General features: G+C 42.3%; 1 protein-coding gene across 4 annotated transcripts in view; it reads right to left on the reverse strand.

Annotated features, from left to right (window-relative positions):
* Positions 1 to 18,336, reverse strand: part of TBL1X (transducin beta like 1 X-linked) — a 128,850-nt gene that overhangs the window by 87,060 nt on the left and 23,454 nt on the right. For 3 of the 4 annotated variants that reach the window (XM_053387258.1, XM_053387260.1, XM_053387257.1), the window contains exon 2: positions 2,228 to 2,306. The exons of the other annotated variant lie outside the window; for it this stretch is intronic. The gene's annotated coding sequence lies outside the window, so the exon portion shown is untranslated. The remainder of the gene's footprint in view (positions 1 to 2,227; positions 2,307 to 18,336) is intronic. 4 annotated transcript variants of the gene reach the window in all.

The following is an 18,336-nucleotide window of genomic DNA, read 5'->3' on the forward strand; positions in this document are numbered from 1 at the left end:
TTTTATTGACGCATACAGCTCTACTTAGGTACTATCAACAGAACATTATTTCACTCCTCCAGCTCTCTGTTTCCTACCTGCACGTTCATTCGCTTCCCCCCTCCGATTATTAGGATTTTCAGCTTTAGTGACTCCAATGCATACGCATTACTAATTATGTGCCTGAAACCAAGAAGCTATCAGCAAACAACAACAAAATACTTTTGCATCCAATTATGGAAGAAAGCTCTTTTGGGGAGCTGGAGGGGGGGCGTCGGCAGTAGCAACACTTTCCAATTTAGATGATTTAAACACTGCATTTAAAGCAGGGCCTCAGATTCTGCCTTTGAGAGTACACCACTAATTGCTTCTGTTTTCCCCATTACTGCAGGAGCTGGTTTTCCTCAAAAGGATCAGCAAAAATGAGAGCAGCGAATGTGCACACATGTCAGGCCAGGCCCCATCAGCAATAAACTTATTTTCAGGTCACCTGAAAAGGATGCCCACTATTTATACTGCAAGTTCCTCCTCCCTTCCTACTCTCACCCCCCCAAAACTATCAGTCAAGGAATACCAGTTTAGCAACTCATTAACTACAGTCTCCCTTTTAATTTACTTTGGTTAGTGAGAAAACAGCACCTGCTCTCCACTACAAAGACTCACTGTGTGCAAAAAGGAGAATTAGCATTATGTCGACAGCTTCTGATTGGAGCCAAGCGAAATCCGGAGAAATATAAACCTATTCCATTTATCACAGGCACAGAATCATCATAAAAAGCAACCTGCTAGTCCCCAGGAATCACTTAAAACATCCAACCTCTAAACGAGCTTGTAAAACAACAGATTGTTCTTTGAAAGGCGTCTACTCCTAAATGCTTCAGCAGTGGTCATGATCAATTATCGTATTTACAACCTTGTAAAGCAGCAGTGTCTATATATTTAAACACCTAGGCCAAGCACATGGACTAGAATTCCTCCCTGCCCCCACTCAGCAAGATATACAGTAAATCTAATAAAAAACAAGAGAGATATTTAACCATGGCTGGAAACTTTCATCTGTTCATTAGTTACGATTCTAATAGTTAATCTGCTTAGTGCCAATTATTATGTGTGAGGACAACCACTTAACTGGTGGCTCCAAGAATTCAGGGCACACTTTGTTTTGTTTTGTTTTACTAAGTATCTCTCAAAAAAGACCACAGCAAACTGGTTAACAAAGCCGGTAAACCAAAGTTTGGACATAACAAAACTAAAATTGCTCTGCTGCAATTTCTCTCATCTTATTATGGTTTATTGGTTTATTTTAAGTGGAGAATGCGTATCGCAATCAAATAAGTGAAACAAAGCAAAACTAATGTAAGTCCATACACAGTTGCATGAGACTAGGCCTCAACGCAGATATTGTAAATTTCCAGGATTAGCTGCTCATGTATTTATTTCTTAAAACTTACAGGCAGCTTGGTTATAAAAACAAACACCCAAACAATCCTCCAAGTCCAAGCTGTTTACAAAAATGTAGTAAATGCTACATTTACTCAAGGAATACAACCAGTTGTTTTAATTCAACAGGGTAATAAACAATAATACATTTCATAGAACGGAATTGTGCTGTATGTTAATCTCTGTAGTAGAGGCAACATAGTTAGTTTCACTATAGGAAATGCAACCTTCACTCACTGCATAAATAATATGAAATCATAGCGGTTTTTGCAGTTTTCTCAGGTTCAGTAAATACTGGTGCAGCAGAATAACACTGGATATATCTTGATTACAATAAATATAGTTGGTATAGCAATCAGTGGCATAAACGCCATAAATTGGACATGTTCATGAATGGTGTTGGTTCCCATGTAATGTCAAACCGTGCAGTTTGCCATCCTGGTTTACAGGGTTTGTGAAAACCATAGTTTGCAGTTTGTGAGGGGAGTCCAGGAGCTCTTCCATATAACACCAAACAATGGTTTGAAATTACATTTAATTCAACTCACTGTTAAGTTATTCAGGCTATAACTTGGAAGATGGACATTTGCCCAGTGCATTAGACAGAACAGCAACAAAGTTCCATTTCATTAAACCTGAATTCACGCTATAATTCCCAATGAATAAGACTAATTGCTTTACATATTCAAGTACAATACACACTGGACATATTCCAACAAAAGTTAAGCTATTTTAAGCTCCACTGGTTTCAATTGATCATGCCCACTGCAATTATACAATAGGAAAATAATTTCAGTAATTCACTTACTCTGGGGGAGGAGGGGATGCTGTCAAATCCCCAGCTTTCCCCAATTTCACTTCAGGCCAGCTTTCTCTCTTTTGATACCCTGTTCAAAACATAAAAACAAAAGCAGATTTATTACTACTACTCAAGATTAGAACTACTCAAAATACTCTAAAAACCGAATGAACAGAAGCAAAACCATATTATCCAAGGATACCGTCAATCAAAAAAGGCTGCTCAGGTTACTCTTTGCATAGATGTTCTTAGTTTCACATTGCTCCCCATTATTTCTGCCAAGGTAGAAAGTTGCACAGATCATGTTGGCTGTGTTCAGATGTCATGACAAACCATGGCTTACCTTTATGAGTATGAGCAGGTATGAGTCCTAACACAGTCATCTACCCCTTCCTCCCTCTTGCACAGAGAGGTAGGAATCTTCTGGTCCCAGTTTGTGGAATCTTAGTCTCCCCTAGTTTCTCATCACTGTGCAAGAGGGGGGGGGGGAGTTGGAAGAATGAAAAGCCACGGTGTGCTTTCATGGCACCATGGTTTGGAGTTACACCTGGGCAAAGCAGTAGTGCCCTTTTTATTTTTAAGTGTAGAAACTGAAAGAACCCTTGAGCACAGATATAACTTATAAAAGTACTTTTCATATGATTTGGGCATGCCATGCTCCTTCTGGGGTAGTTTGTCCACCTTTGGTTCCCACCCTGCACTCAGCTCTCACTTGTGGCTCCTAGACACTGTCAGCATCAGACAGTGGCCATACCAAAGGAAACAGCTTCAACTGGCCAGCTAAACCAGGTCAGGGTAGCCGATGGGTCTCAAACCCTCAGTGAAGTAGGGACTTTCCCTGCATGTGGAGACAGGCTCTGGTGGATTGGGCAGATGAGACCAATAGTGGGTCCAATGGCGAAAGAGCCAAGCACCCGTGCACATTAAACCATAGCTTATTTTAAATTATGGTTTAATGTTTTGTGAAAACCAACTCACTGGCTGCAAATACAGAGCTTGGGCAAATCATTTTACTTTGGCTTCCAGCACTGCATACCATCTAGCTGCAAATACGTAATACTGAACTTAGCAAGAGTGGGAAGCAGTTTCTGGTTGCATAAATCTGTATGCTCAACAACTGAAAACTTGATTATAGGATACAGAAGTTAAATGATGGTTTGTGCCCTGGTAAAAATTGGCTGGAATTAATAAAATCCATGTTGCATGAATTGCTGGAATTAATAACATCTACGGTGCATGGTGCATTCCACTGTCCTGCAAGTGCTTTCCAAACACAAAAAAGCTATATGAATCAAGTATTCCTGTGCAGAGGCTGAACCATGTGGCTGCATGGATTCAATTTTATTTTGGAGAGGACAACAGTTCAGTAGTCCTGCTATGTCATCCTTCAACTACTCTACACGTTTGCTCTGAACAGCTGCTTTCCTTTCATTCTGATGACAATGGCAACTATTTATACCGGGGGTGGGGGGAGTGCTCCTGCCAATTCATCTATGACAAGCTAGTGTTGAGCTGAATCATAAGTCCTAGCTTCTCAATCCCACTCGTGGTCTGTAATGCTCCCACTGCTTCCATCAATACTTCATAGCAGGGGCTCTGAAGATGGGCAAAGGTGACTCATTGGCCCCATTCAAACATAATGCTGCGCATCATAGTGTATTAATAGCAAGCCACACTATCTTCTCCCCTCTCTTTTTCTGTGGTCATTGAACGCTTTCATATCCAATTTCCATTAATCACAGTCTAGCATCTCGTCAGAACCCTAAACTGTGGTTTGTTATCTATGGTGTGGTTAAATAAAACTGCCTCGTAATCCATGATGGTTTGTTTCAAACTTCATTTGTCAGATTCAGACAATATAACAAACAGCAGTAACCTAAGCTGTAAACAAAATCTTCCAAACTCGTCCCCACAATCTGATGAAGAAAGGGTGGGTGGGTGAGTGAACCTGAGACTCACAGCAGCTTCATACTAAAATGCTGGTTTACCATGGCATTTAAACCAGATCATTGTGTTGGTGGCAGGGAAAGGATAACATAGCACAGGAAACAGGGACTTTCCTAGGCGTTTTACTGAAACCCCCTCTCTTCAAGCACTGCACTACCTACAACTCACTTCTTCTGCAGTTGAAAAGCTTGGGAACAGCCCCAGAAAAAGCAAATGAAAAGCTCAGCTGGGGCAAGTTGAGTCTATTGAGCCTCACACTCTCATGTTGATCAGAAGTACTGAGTTTACTCAAAGTTTAGAATACTTTGTCAGAGGTTTTCAACCTTTTTGGGTCCATGGCTCCCTTGACATTCTTTCTGTGGCACCCCTGTGGGCCTCAGGAGTCCAGTTATTTCAGCCCTTGCCTACAGAGCTGGCAGTCCCTCACTGCTTTTCGAACTTTCTCCCTTGTGAAATGTTCCCTCAACCTCCTCTGCTCTCCCCTCTCCTTGGGAGTCCTCCGGGCAGCCACTGCTGCCACCCTAGTCTCTGAGCTGAGAGCTGCTTCCTCACATTGCCCCAAAGGGGCCTGGGAAGCACCTCCTGGTCAGCCCCAGAAGCACCATTCGCCTGGAGAGCTTGTAGCCAGAGCTGCTGCAACAAACAGCTGCACAAGCCTTTGGGAGGCAGAAACACAAGAGGAGTGAAGGAAACACAGAAGCCAGTGTTGCCCGAGGCCACCATTCAAGGCACCTCAGGGTGCCACGGCACACTGGCTGAAAACCATTGCTTTAAGCTTAGAGAAGGCAGTATGTGAAGTTTAACAAACTGAAGGACATCATCCTCTTTCTATGCTCTTCCCGATGGGAACATGCAGATGGAGACAGATATACCCCTGCTTCAAGTCATTTACATACTGTCATCTCTTGTACATTATTTACTACAAAGCTCGATGACTAAGCTCTTTAGCGACAAAATGGCGTCCGAGCACTGAACCACTGGTATATAACAAGTGGACTCTTTATTACTGCTTTTGCAATTGTTTACGAAAAAAACTATATTGGAAAGAAACTACTTTTGCCATTTTTATGGACGTAGATTGTTTGTTTACAGATAGTTGCCTTAGTGATATTATGTTGTGTTGATTAAAGTAGTCATTGTTTCACCACCCTGTTCATTGTTTTAGTGTATGAAAAAAGTCAAGACCCAAGTATCCCCAGGCCTACACCTCCAGATGGTGGAGACACCAGGCGCCATCCTGGCAGCTTCACTTGGTTGCAAGTGGCCAATAGCCAGGTACAAAATGTACCTGGCAAATTTCAAACACTGCTTTCAATATCTATTTATTGTTACATTTATATCCCACCTTTCCTCCAAAGAGCTCAAGGTGGTGTGCATGGTTTCCCCGTCCTCATTTCATCCTCAAAACAGCCCTGTGAATTAGGTTAGGTTGAGAGGCAATGGCGTCACGCAGTGAACTTCATGGATGAGTGAGGGTTTAAACTCTGGTCTCCCAAGTCCTAATCGAACACTCTAACCACTACACAATACTGGCTTTCAATATGACACCACTGTAAACAAAACCCAACTAAAGAGACTTACAAGATACATAAAAAATTCTATTCAGAAGAAGGAAAACTTGTCATAAGAACTTAACCAATTTTTATTCAAGGAAAATAACCATCAGTGGAAAACATTTCGATATGCAACTTCTTTCACAAATGTTTACTGCAGAGAACTGCAGAGAACATTGCTTCTAGAATAGTGCCTATAACCCCTTTCAGGGTACAGGCTCCCCCAACCTGATAACCTCCAAATGTTTTGGACTACAACTCGCATCATCCCTAGCCAGCAGTGACCAACATCTGCAGGGCACCAGGTTGGCAAAGGTTGGCTTAATGCATGTATTTCCTAACCTCACATCCTTCCTTCTGAAAACATGAACATGGATACCAAAATGTCCCTCCTCACCCCACCAAATTATGGTGAGCTGTGAAAGAATCTAGATAGACATTAACTGGAGATCGTCCTGAAAATACTGAAGAGCCCTAAGGCATTTCATGCTGATATGTTTCTGTGCTGGGTAAGAATTTAGTTGCAGCATGCTCCAACTGCAGACTAAAATCTCCTTAAAACAATTTTCCAGTGACATTACCTGCTACTTTGGTTCAGTACAGTTCAGTTCAATTTATTGTGTCTCGCAAACAGCCATTACACACATGAAAATAATAACACGAATATGTTTACATTCACAGGACTACTTAAATACCAATAATTATCTAATTTGCAAATGTGTAAGTGTATTAGCAAAATCCTAACAAATACTTACAATCAACTGTATTTGAGATGCATTTCATATTTTATATGAGGCTGTAATGCTATACTCACTTACCAGGGAGTAAGTCCCGTTGAACTCTGTTGAAATTGAGTATAGGACTGCATTGCAAGAGTATTGCAACTGTTTTGACTTGGAATCCATTTGGTGTAGGTCCACCGATGGACAGTATCTATCAGCAGAACAGCTAAGTGGGCAAACTCCCCTCCACAGGAAACTCCAGCCCCAAAATTGTCTCCCATACATTCTCCCATTTTATCATCAGATATACACCTTTTCGATGCAACCACTTTTAATGTTTTGTTGTTACCTAGAGAACTTTATTAGGTGACATATGAATATTGTTAAATAATACATTAAAACTACATTTTATTTTAGAGACACATAATTGCACATATAAACCAAAAACCAGTAACTTTGGTCTATAAAAACTACTGGGGTTTTCTTCACAATCATCTGCCTGTTGCAATGAGCTTGAATAGGGCAGAGAACCTATTTGCTCAAAGATGTACAAATAAATGGTTATGTCAACATAGCAATTATGCAACATTTTCCATCCTTAGATGTCCTAATACATAATAAAGGAAGTAATGATTAACTCAGTTTTACAGAAGCTTAGCAACATCGGTGCTATAAAGACAACATTTTGAAAAGCAGATATGTAGAGCGGCTTTATGTTTGATGCAAACAGCTGAGAGGATACGGATGTCAGGACTGGGCCAGATCAATGGATACAACCATACCCAAAACTTGCCCAGAGCAGAAGTTGCTGGACTACGATTCCCATAATTCCTGATCAGTAGGGCTGATGTATGTTGGAAGAAGGCTACAGGGCTTCCCAACCCTGCCCTAGAATATGTTCTTGAGCTTGAGAAACTGAAGCCTGAAGGACAGAAATGCAAAGGATTCTCCTCTTTTGATCAGGCATGGGAAGAAGGCCTGGGCAGTCCAAAGGCTTCATACTTCCTGCCAATCTCAAGGGCCAGTATTTTGCCCCCCACCTGCCCAATTCCATTCTGAGCCTAAGCGCACACAGGCAACGCTTGACCCTCTTCTGCTTAAAGCCTCAAAGCCCTTGACTGTAAGAGTGGTTTATGCTTCCACTTATGCCTTTGAGTTGCGCTTCCTCTTTTTAGGGGTATGCAAGAGTGTCCCTCCTTCTCAGGAGGGAAGTGTAAGCAGTCATAAAGGCCCAGAATCAGATGTTCTCTTCCTCTGCGGACATGTTTTTGATGGAAAAAAGACCTTTTTAGGGATTCCAAATCATAGTACAGTTGTACCTTGGTTGACCAACGCCTTGCGACTAGAACGTTTTGGTTCCTGAAAGCCGCAAACCTGGAAGTGAGTGTCCTGGTTTGCGAACATTCTTTGGAACCCAAACGTCTGACACTACTTCCTTGGCTTCCGATTGGCTGCAGAAGCTTCCTGCAGCCAATTAGAAACCGCACTTTGGTTTCCAAACGTTTTGGAAGTCGAAAGGACTTCCGGAACAGATTCCGTTCGACTTCCGAGGTACCACTGTATTAGAATCATAGTATTGTAGAGTTGGAAGGGACTCTGAGGATCATGCAATTCAGGAATATGCAGCTGTCCAATACAAGGATCAAACATGCAACCTTGGCATTAACAGCAAAGAGGCTCAAAAGGAAGACTAAATGCCACATGTGGGCTGCCCAAATTTATGTTGGGGTACACACTTATATCAGAAATATGCCTGAAAATGGCCCAATGAAAAATTGCCAAAAGGGGAGCATATTTTGCAAGGAGGGAGCAATATTTACAAAAAGTGCTAGGTACCTATATTTGAAGTCACTACCTAATTCAGCAATTCACTGACTAGCCCATTAATGAATTATGCTTCATAGTGAAACTATTTGAAACAGACACCAAGCAAAGTAATGTTGATGTTGGGTACTACATTTTGTTTAATTCTTTATCTACTCTAATTGTATTCTAAACCAGAGTAGGGGTGTCATCCTTCATTATGCACAAAGAACTGTGCAACTTCATGTTCATTAATATTCTGTAGTACCCAACTGTTGTTATTATCACACATTATTATGCATTTTTCAGAAAGACCCAATTATCCAGACCCTAGATCCTGGGATTATTGAATTATTATTCTTCAAATTAAAAGAACAAAGAGCAGATTAGAGTTGTAATAAAAATGAGTTTCCTGACTAAAACCCCATTCTAAAAATCTGTACAGTAAAACCTTGCACCCCTCAAAGTCTATAAATAGTTATACCATTCAGAACCAGATTTCTTTCTCGTTATCTTCACTTTCTGGTTTAACGACCGTTGTTCATCCTATTGCTCCTGAATATTAAAAATGCATTTTAACCATACAAGCCCATCAGGTCATGGCTATTATGAAGTATGCGTGCATGTATGTATATTCGTATGTATTTATTCGTATGTATTCATGCCCTGCTTTTCCATTTAAATTTCAGCCAACAAAAAAATATACCGAAGATTAAGCACACAGGGATATCAAGTTTAAAATAAATCAATCAATCACAAAACTGATTTAAAATATTTATATCTCAGCTTTCCGTAAAATGCTCAATATAGCATTCCAGGAAATATAAAAGCTGACAAACAGTTCAATAGGCCAAATGCCTTTTGAAATAAAAAGGTCTTCACAAGATGGCAGGACCATCTCAGAGAAGGGAAGGCAAACTTATCCTGGTAGGGAGTTCTTCACCCTAGGCAGAACCACAAAGTCCCCTCCTATACCCCAATGAATCAAACTTAAATGTTGAAGGGACATAGAAAAGACACTCTTTGGTAGATATCCCAGTCTTAAAACATCAAGGGGTTTAAATTTAAGGACCTTCACGTTGAAGCATATTTTGAGTTAGGCCAGAAGCAAATAAGGCTGTTGCAAAAGGGAAGTCACATGCTCCCAGTAACTAGCTTCAACCAAATATCTAACTGCTGTGTTGTAGACTTATCCATCAATTGTTAGGAAACTATCTGTCCAGGGACCCTGGGAGACCGCCTCTGAGGATGAGGCGTGGGACTCCAGAGAGAACCCCAGTACAACTGGAAGAACCTGCTAGAGTCCTAAGACATCCAGAAAGACTGTCAAGGACATCTCACCAGCCACTCACCGCCCACAACCGCTACAATAACCTCTACGGTCAAGCCCTGCCCTCGACCAGCCTCAAGATTAAGGCAACAGACCAGTGGAAAGCCCAGAGTCTGCCAGGAAGTTTTAGCAACAGCAGTCTCTCACAGAAAAAGGGTTTGCTCAAAAGAAGGAAGAAGTCTCAGAATATTCAGGGGTGAACAATGGATGTAGCTCATGATCAGAATGAAGGGTTGGCAGTGAGGAGATAAGCCTCATTTGTCGGGAGAACAGCTCCAGCTCCAATCCTGAGTCACAGATATCAGCATGTCCTATTTCACTGCTCACCTTTCCTGTTCTCTGGACCATTTATATTGTCAACAACTAGGTTTGCTAGAGAAGCGCTTGGATAAGGAGATGGAGATGTCTGTAGAGGTCAGAAGCACCAAACTCCACTTTTCGGCACATCACACTGTACATCATGAAGACGAAATGTCTGCTGGCCAGAACATGCCTGTCATTTGATTGTCCCACGGCCAAAACATCCCTTTGTTGCCTCTGGGGTAGGTGGACCAAATAGAGCTGGGAAGATGGTGCAAAAGTTGTAATAGTTTAGGATGACAATCCAAGAATTACCGTATTTTTCGCACCATAGGACGCACTTTTTCCCCTCCAAAAATGAAGGGGAAATGTGTGTGCGTCCTATGGTGCGAATGCAGGCTTTCGCTGAAGCCTGGAGAGTGAGAGGGGTCGGTGCGCACCGACCCCTCATGCTCTCCAGGCTTCGCACACCTCTCTGCAAGCAGCGGGAGCCCAGCGCTGGGCTCCCGCTGCTTGCGGAGAGTTGCCTGCATGCTCAGGCCTGCGCGCGCTGAGCTCAGCGCGTCCAGGCTTTGCGGAGACTTGCCTGCATGCCGAAGCCTGCGCGCGCTGAGATCAGCGCGCCCAGGCTTCGCGGACCTCTCCGCAAACAGCGGGAGCGGTCCCGCTGCTTGCGGAGACTTGCCTGCATGCCGAAGCCTGCGCGCGCTGAGATCAGCGCGCCCAGGCTTCGCGGACCTCTCCGCAAACAGCGGGAGTGGTCCCGCTGCTTGCGGAGAGTTGCCAGCATGCCGAAGCCTGCGCGCGCTGAGATCAGCGCGCCCAGGCTTCGCGGACCTCTCCGCAAACAGCGGGAGCGCTCCCGCTGCTTGCGGAGAGTTGACAGCATGCGGAAGCCTGCGCGCGCTGAGATCAGCGCGCCCAGGCTTCGCGGACCTCTCCGCAAACAGCGGGAGCGGTCCCGCTGCTTGCGGAGACTTGCCTGCATGCCGAAGCCTGCGCGCGCTGAGATCAGCGCGCCCAGGCTTCGCGGACCTCTCCGCAAACAGCGGGAGCGCTCCCGCTGCTTGCGGAGAGTTGCCAGCATGCCGAAGCCTGCGCGCGCTGAGATCAGCGCGCCCAGGCTTCGCGGACCTCTCCGCAAGCAGTGGGAGCGCTCCCACGGCTTGCAGAGAGCTGCCTGTTTGGGGGCTGGGGTCGGGGGAAGCTTCCCCCGCCCCAGCCCCGCGCCTGGGGGGGAAATAATTTTTTTCCTTTATTTCCCCCCCAAAAAACTGGGTGCGCCCTATGGTCCGGTGCGCCCTATGGTGCGAAAAATACGGTAGGTACTGGGAAACGTGGATGTTCACAGGGCTGGAAAGTACACCATTGAAGATGAGAGAAGGTCATGAAACAAGTCTAATAACCGGGAATAAAACCCTATTGTTTCCTTGCCATCCTGAGATTTTTGCAAAGTGAAGCTCCTGACCACAATTTTTTTAAAAAAATCCTGGTTCTAGGCTTATTGGTGCTCATACATGATAAAGATGTTTCCATGTAGGCTGATTAAAAAAAAACAGCAAAGGTTGGTTTTGTTAAGTCTCAGCTGTGCTTTATTTGGTACCTCTCATTGTCTGAGATACTTAGAACTGCATGCCAACTGTACAATCATGCAGTGTTAGAATTTGCTTCCATTATGTAACACAACTACTGAGCCGCAGAACATTTAAGAACTAAAGAATGAAAAGATAGCCCTAATTAAACAGTCAGTTCCACATTCCTAGGTATTCGTTGACCTAGTTTGGAACACCACACCCTACTGTGTTGTGAGGGTGGAAACAAGAGTACCTCGGAATATCTGCTGGCAAGTTGACACTTGCAATTTAATGGTTTGGCATGCTATCACAGCAACTATTCTTTGTTCCTTAGCCAAAGTTTGGCAACACAGGCTTCACAAGCTGCACTGATATAAGCACCCCTATGCAACAAGTAGGGGTTGGCCTGGGTGAATTATTTGAGTATCTGACCATATAAAATATACCATAGATTTAAAGCAAACCAGACTGCGGGTAGAGGATACTTCAATGTTTTAAGTCATGTGAATAAAAGGCAGCTACAGGTGGTGGCAGCGAAGAGAAATAAATATTTGCTAAATCTAAACTCCAGTTACAAAAGTGAGATTGGCTTGTATAAGCATACTTAAATAGAACAGGGTTGTTCACCAGTATAGCTGTTGTTTCTTTGGGTGGTCCTTTCTAGAAAGGTTTCTACTTTTCAAGAGTTGCCTCGGGTATTCTTCCAAAAGTGCAAGTCCAGCAGTATGTAGACTATCGTGACCACCATGAGGGTTTTATTTACTGTTTTGTTCCACAATATCCTGGTATGAAAATTGGGGGTGGGATGCGTGATTGCACAGAGGACCAATTGTAAAAGCAACCACTATAATTAAGCAACCCTGTTTTCCTTTTTTGTGGCTTCTACGCAGTCACACTGCGGCACTGATAGTTTTCTCTCTCTGAGTGTCTGACTTGCCTTAAGAACTGCAATTCTGGCAGAAAGCCCCTGCAAATGTAGCCAAACTATTTACTTAGGAAACATTAACTGGGATCCCCCAAGCATCTCCATTGGGACTCCTGCTTTTTAAACATTCACAAATTATCAAAAAGTTTTAAATCAGTAAATAAAGTTGCTAAGGCAACTTGAATTGGCAACTGGAGATAATGATCCTGCATTCTGATTTAAAAAAAACCCATAACAGATCCACAAGTATCCCAGGAGAACTGGGGTCTAATTATATAGACCAAGAGAATGCTATCATAAAAGCTCCACTGTAGACCTCTTTTGAGGAATTGGTTTGTGTGCAGTCCTGTGTGTTTTACTAGGAAGTAAGTACTGCACTATGAAGTTCAATGCTTCGTCTTGGGTAAGCTCGCATAGGTTTGCAGGCCAAGTGCTCAATCAAACTTGCACACTAAAAGTCATTTCATGTTGAACTGTGAGAGCAGCTGTGTTCCCATCTCCCGTCCCTTAATACAGGAAGCAAATCTGGCTGGGTTTTTTTTTTTTTTTTTAAAGAACAGGAATGCTCCTATACAAGCTGATGTTCTTGGCTGCTTTCAGTGTCTATTCCCCTTCTGCCGGCCAGGAGAAGAAGAAAAAACATGACAGGGATTTAACATTTCAAAGACTGTCTTAAAACACAGAAAAATTCTTATTTGTGTAAATAGCCAGGGAAATCGTTCTTCATTCATGCATGTCAAGGCAGGTTTCTTTTATATTCTTGCAGTCGCCATTCAGTATTTATAAATCTGAATTTTGGTACCTTTTAAAAAATAATAATTGCAGAGTGTGCTATGGTGTAGATTTAAATAAAAAGGAATTAAATGACTAAAACAATTCAATTCTCTTGACACCTTCAAACTGTTCTATTAAATTCTGAAATCTTAAAAAGCTTAATGCTCCAAGTAGAATTAATTGTTAAAAGGTATCCTTTATTAAGCAATGATATAGTGATTATATGCTTCAGAGGAACTTCTAACATCTTGCCAATGGAACATGTGACCACATGTACAGATCGGAGTATTCTTAACTACAAATTAAAGCCATGTTTTCACTTGCCTTATTAGGAACTTGGCTTTCGTTCACATATATTTGGATTTATGGGAAATAGTGGGTGATGGGCAGAGGCAGGGTAGCATCAGAAGGGTACTACAGAAGCCAACTTCTCCATTTGTCCTAAATAATGTTTTCTGACTTTGGCAAGAATAACTCCCAGTGAATGTTGTGCTCTGCTGATCTCAGCCAAGATATAAACTTGTATTTTCAACACTCAATATCTACCATATAGGCTAATGGAAACTTTACAGACCACATTTTCCTTCTCACAGCAAAAATGTCACCACAGATGAGATAACAATCTTAACATCGGAGAAAATAAAAATAGCTTTTTTTTTTAAGCACCCTTTGTTTCCCTCATTGCTGGAGCTGGTTCTGTCCACTCTCTGCCCCTGCGATGGGTTTACTTGCCAACTTTCTAAGTGTTTTGCCACTCAATATCTCAGAATCTAGTGGATCTCATCTTCTGTTTATTCTGTTTATCTAGAAATTTTATTGGGCAAGGACCCAACCCCCACCCCAGAGCATATTTTCTGGGTGTATGTAAGGGGTTGCAAGGGAGAGGAGAGGAGAGGGAAATTCCATTACACAAGTGAAAACTGTTGCACAACTGGGATACCACAACTGAGCATCTTCCATTCATACTGGGAATCTAGGTCAGTCACCATTATGATCAGGCATCAGGTATTTTTATGTTGTAAATGGCCCTGTGATCTTCAAATGAAGGGTGGTATACTTACTTACTTACCTACTTACTTACTTACTTACTTACTTACTTAATGAATGAATGAATAGGTAGGTAGGTAAATGGAATCTTGAAGTGTGTCTGAACTACTGGCCCAGTTCACATACAACACTAAACCATAATATAGCATCCACAAGCCCATGCAAAGCATCAGTCTCCTACTCCCACATGGCCAGGAGTAGTTCTGATGCATTTATAGGTCCTCCCCCCACCCTCAAAAAAAAAGGGGGGGGTCTTAGGTAGAAACCAGGGATCCTGAATAAAACCAAAAATGGTCAGTTTAATAAGCCAGCTTCATAATCTGTGGTTTGAAGCTAGTTTATTATTACACAGGACAGAGTTTGTTTTAAACCAAGAACTCTAGTTCATATGTAAAGCCAAGATACTTTAAAAGCAAAACTAAGCTCAACATAAGTTTTTGTCTCGGCCACGCAGGAGAAGGTGAAGGGAGGAGAGCGCTTCACTTGCCTTACAGACAGGTCTGTCTATGTCACACTAAACATGTGAACACAATCATTACACCCTCTCTTGGGCAACGTATCCTGACCAATACAAAAGCTGACAGTTTTCCTATCATTCCTTCACCAGTTCTCAAGATATTAACCAGATACTTCCCAATAAACTGTCTTGAGGTTTATACACGGTTTTGATGTTTTGTCTATGATCAACAGGTACATAAATGTTAAGAAATAAAAACAAAAATAAACCCTGTAACAGAGACTAAAGTACCTACCAAAGGTCATGAGCTCTTCTGTGCCAACTGACTTGTGTTTCAATCACTGGACAAACCTTCTGGGTTTATAGGCTTTTTTGCTTATATGGTCTTTATACCTTGTATTTCTCCTCTGAGAGCAAGTGTTCACTACCCATGATTTCAGACTAAAGTAGAGTTTGTGCAACCAAGTTCTTCCTATCTTTGTGACTCTGGGCATGAAAAAGGTTCAAGTCTGTGTTTTGCTGCTCCATCACACATGCATGCAACCCTTGTGGCTTTAGGCATCAGCACTACAACAAAATTGGACTCACCAGATGAGATTTCATATTTTAATGTGAAATCTCATCTGGTGAATAAGTCTAATTCTAGGGTCCACCATACATGTTGCCCAGGCTTCCACCTCAGGAAGTCTACTTCGGTGCTGCTACCACAGTGGTCTTACTTCACCCCCAGACGTGCACTTCACGGTCTCTTGAGCAGGGTTGCCAACCTGAATAAAATATTGTGGGGGGCCAGGTAAGCACCGCTCCACATAATCAATCACATGACACAGTGCACACACCATTTGAATGTGAATGCCTATCAACTTGGGGGAAGCAGCCCCCTCAAATATTTTATTGTGGGGGGGCCAAAGCCCCCACAACCCCTAGGAGTTGGCTCCTATCCTCTCGAGTCAGACGGATGCCAACAACTAAAAAGTGATAGCAAAACTTTGATAGGAAAAGTAGTCATATTAATGAAGCCTTAGTTATGGCTTTTCCTCCCCTTCTTTTTAAGAAACATGCTGAATAAAAGGAAAGGATAATGTTATTTGAAAGTTAGCCAGATATTCATGTAGTATTAGATACCCTTATGCAATTTAACATTGTGCATTAGTTTCATCATAATCATTATATTCCAAATATTTAAAATATTTGCCAATAAAACAAGTGTTTAAGCATAGCTACATTACTAAAAATAAAGTAAGAAAATGTCTGTTCTTTTTTCAGAGCTTATCATCTCAATTACTAATAGACAAGAAACTGAGATAGTATACTATTTCAGAAATAGCATTTGAAAATTCTTTATAATAGCCTTGCTCCAGCAAATTCATATTTTATAAATAATATTAAATGATATTCTATAATTTACATCTAAGCTTCCTTGTCATAGTTGAAATCCACTTCTTAAAAGTAGCTCGTGCTTTAAATAGACATACACCTAAAAAGTTTTTGAGAAGGAGCTGAGACTCTGCTATGGAAAAATACCCACTATTACGAGATAGGTTCAAACAATCATTGTCCGCAAACAAAACAAAACAAAACAAAAATTGTGCTTCCCAATGTGGATGAAAAGTAGTAAAATAAGAAAACTGGAATTGTTTTTCGTTACAGCCTTATTGAGGACTTCCAGGAGAATGGCCAGCCACAAAGGATCTGGGCCTAATTTTACCTCCAAGTTTTTGGTGCATAAATCAAAACACCTGACAAAAAGGGAAATCAAAAGGTTGAAGGTTTCAGACAACGTGTGGTAATATTTGCACTATTACCCATCTCAGTTACAATGCCTGCCTCAAGACAAGGTACATTGCACCATTTGCTAGTCATACAACAAACATTGCCACGCACCTGAGAGAGTCTGGGAATTATATTGTGCAAGAACCTCTGTTATGTAATGAACAGCTGCTGCTCACTGCATCTGAATGGTAATTTAACTAGCAATTGTGAGAAACCCGGTCTCCCCACCCCCACCCTTAGTATTTGCCTATCTCTTGTGACTAAACACTGGCAGACAGAGTTCAGAACACATATGCAAGAAGCTTCACTGTGGGAAGACAATTTCATATAATCTGGATCGCAAGGACAGTCATACCTCTTGTTACGTTTGCTTCAGGATACGTTTTTTCAGGTTGCGTCCTGTGGCGACCCGGAAGTACCGGAAAGGTTACTTCCGGGTTTCGCCACTCACGCATGTGCAGAAGCGGCGGATCGCGACCCACGCGTGCGCAGACGCGGGTTGCGTTCCTTTCAGGCTGCGAACGGGGCTCCGGAACGGATCCCATTCGTAACCGGAGGCACCACTGTAATATTGATCTGTATAGGAAGACTTAAATATACAGTTGAAAAAGGCTGCTGACCCCTGTTCAAGATGGTCAAAAGGTCAAATTCCAAGAGCTAGAAACAGGCAGTGTAATTCAAAGGAAGGCAGGTACGGAGGCCAAATTCCAAAAGGAATGGGAAGGGAATAGGAACTTAGCTGGGAAAGATCTTCTCTGACAAACTGGAGCAAGTTCTGAAGCCAGGGTTTTATGTGGCCTAATGGACCAGCATCACTGCCCTGAGACAGCAGACTGGGGACTCAACTAAAGAAGGGCCTGTATTGCAGAGCTGGCAGCTCAATGCGCCAGAATTATGGTTGGCATAGCCCTGGGGGGATAAGAAGTGAGACACTGGATCCCGGCTGCTAAAAGACCCCATCTGAAAACAGTCCTCCCCCCACACACCCTGGGAATCACAGGTGACCTAAGCAAGCAGGCAGGTGGGGTGAGAAGAATCCAAGCCAATGGCTAAATGTTTTCATCAGAAAACATAGTCATATATCGATTTGAACGTGTTTTCTGTATAAATGAAAGTTATTTTTAAAATTGCCCACATCTCTCAGTCCCTTGTGTGCATTTTAAAGAAACCTTCCGCAATCTAGTTTCTGTGATCTTAATTGATTTCAAATGCATACTTAATGGTTGAAAACAAACAAAGGAGAAGCCATATTTAGCAACAAATAAAGAAACAACAACACAGCAGCTTAGGAAGCTGACATTTACTGGGGCTTGTAGCCACTGGTAGACTCATCTTCAATGAATTTCTCTAATCCCCTTTTAAAGCCGAATTGAACAATTGTGCAAGGCAAACATCTCTATATTAAGCTAGATCATATTAGCTAGGTCTACTGTGCAGGATGGCAAGCTAATTAAATCCTCAGCCATTAGGCAGTGACTGCATTTCCGATACATTTATTAATGGCTAATAATTATGTTAATGTCAATATTGTTTAAAAAGTAGCTCCACCACTTTTCACACAACCACATAAATGCCTCTTCATTCCACCACAGCGCTCAGCATTCCTAGCATATTAGTCCTTAACAACCTCACTTTAGGGGGGAAAAGGAGGCGCAAAGAATTCCAAGTGTGCAGGGAAATGGTTCCTTGCCCCATTTCTAGGTCAGTTTCCCTGCAAATGCCAGGAAGACTTCACAGTATTGAGGAATGGAATCAGGAGGTGAAAACTCCACAGAAGATTTCTTGCATTGTCCTGGAGGTGAAGGAGTTGGTTCATAAAACCATTATTGACAGAGGGGACTGATATTCTGGTCTGCCATGGTGTGTGTTAGTAGGAGAAAAATACTGAAGGCTTTGGGGGAGCACACTATAAT

The sequence above is a fragment of the Podarcis raffonei genome, chromosome 4, assembly GCF_027172205.1.
Source record: "Podarcis raffonei isolate rPodRaf1 chromosome 4, rPodRaf1.pri, whole genome shotgun sequence".
In the NCBI taxonomy this organism is placed as follows: Eukaryota; Metazoa; Chordata; class Lepidosauria; order Squamata; family Lacertidae; genus Podarcis; species Podarcis raffonei.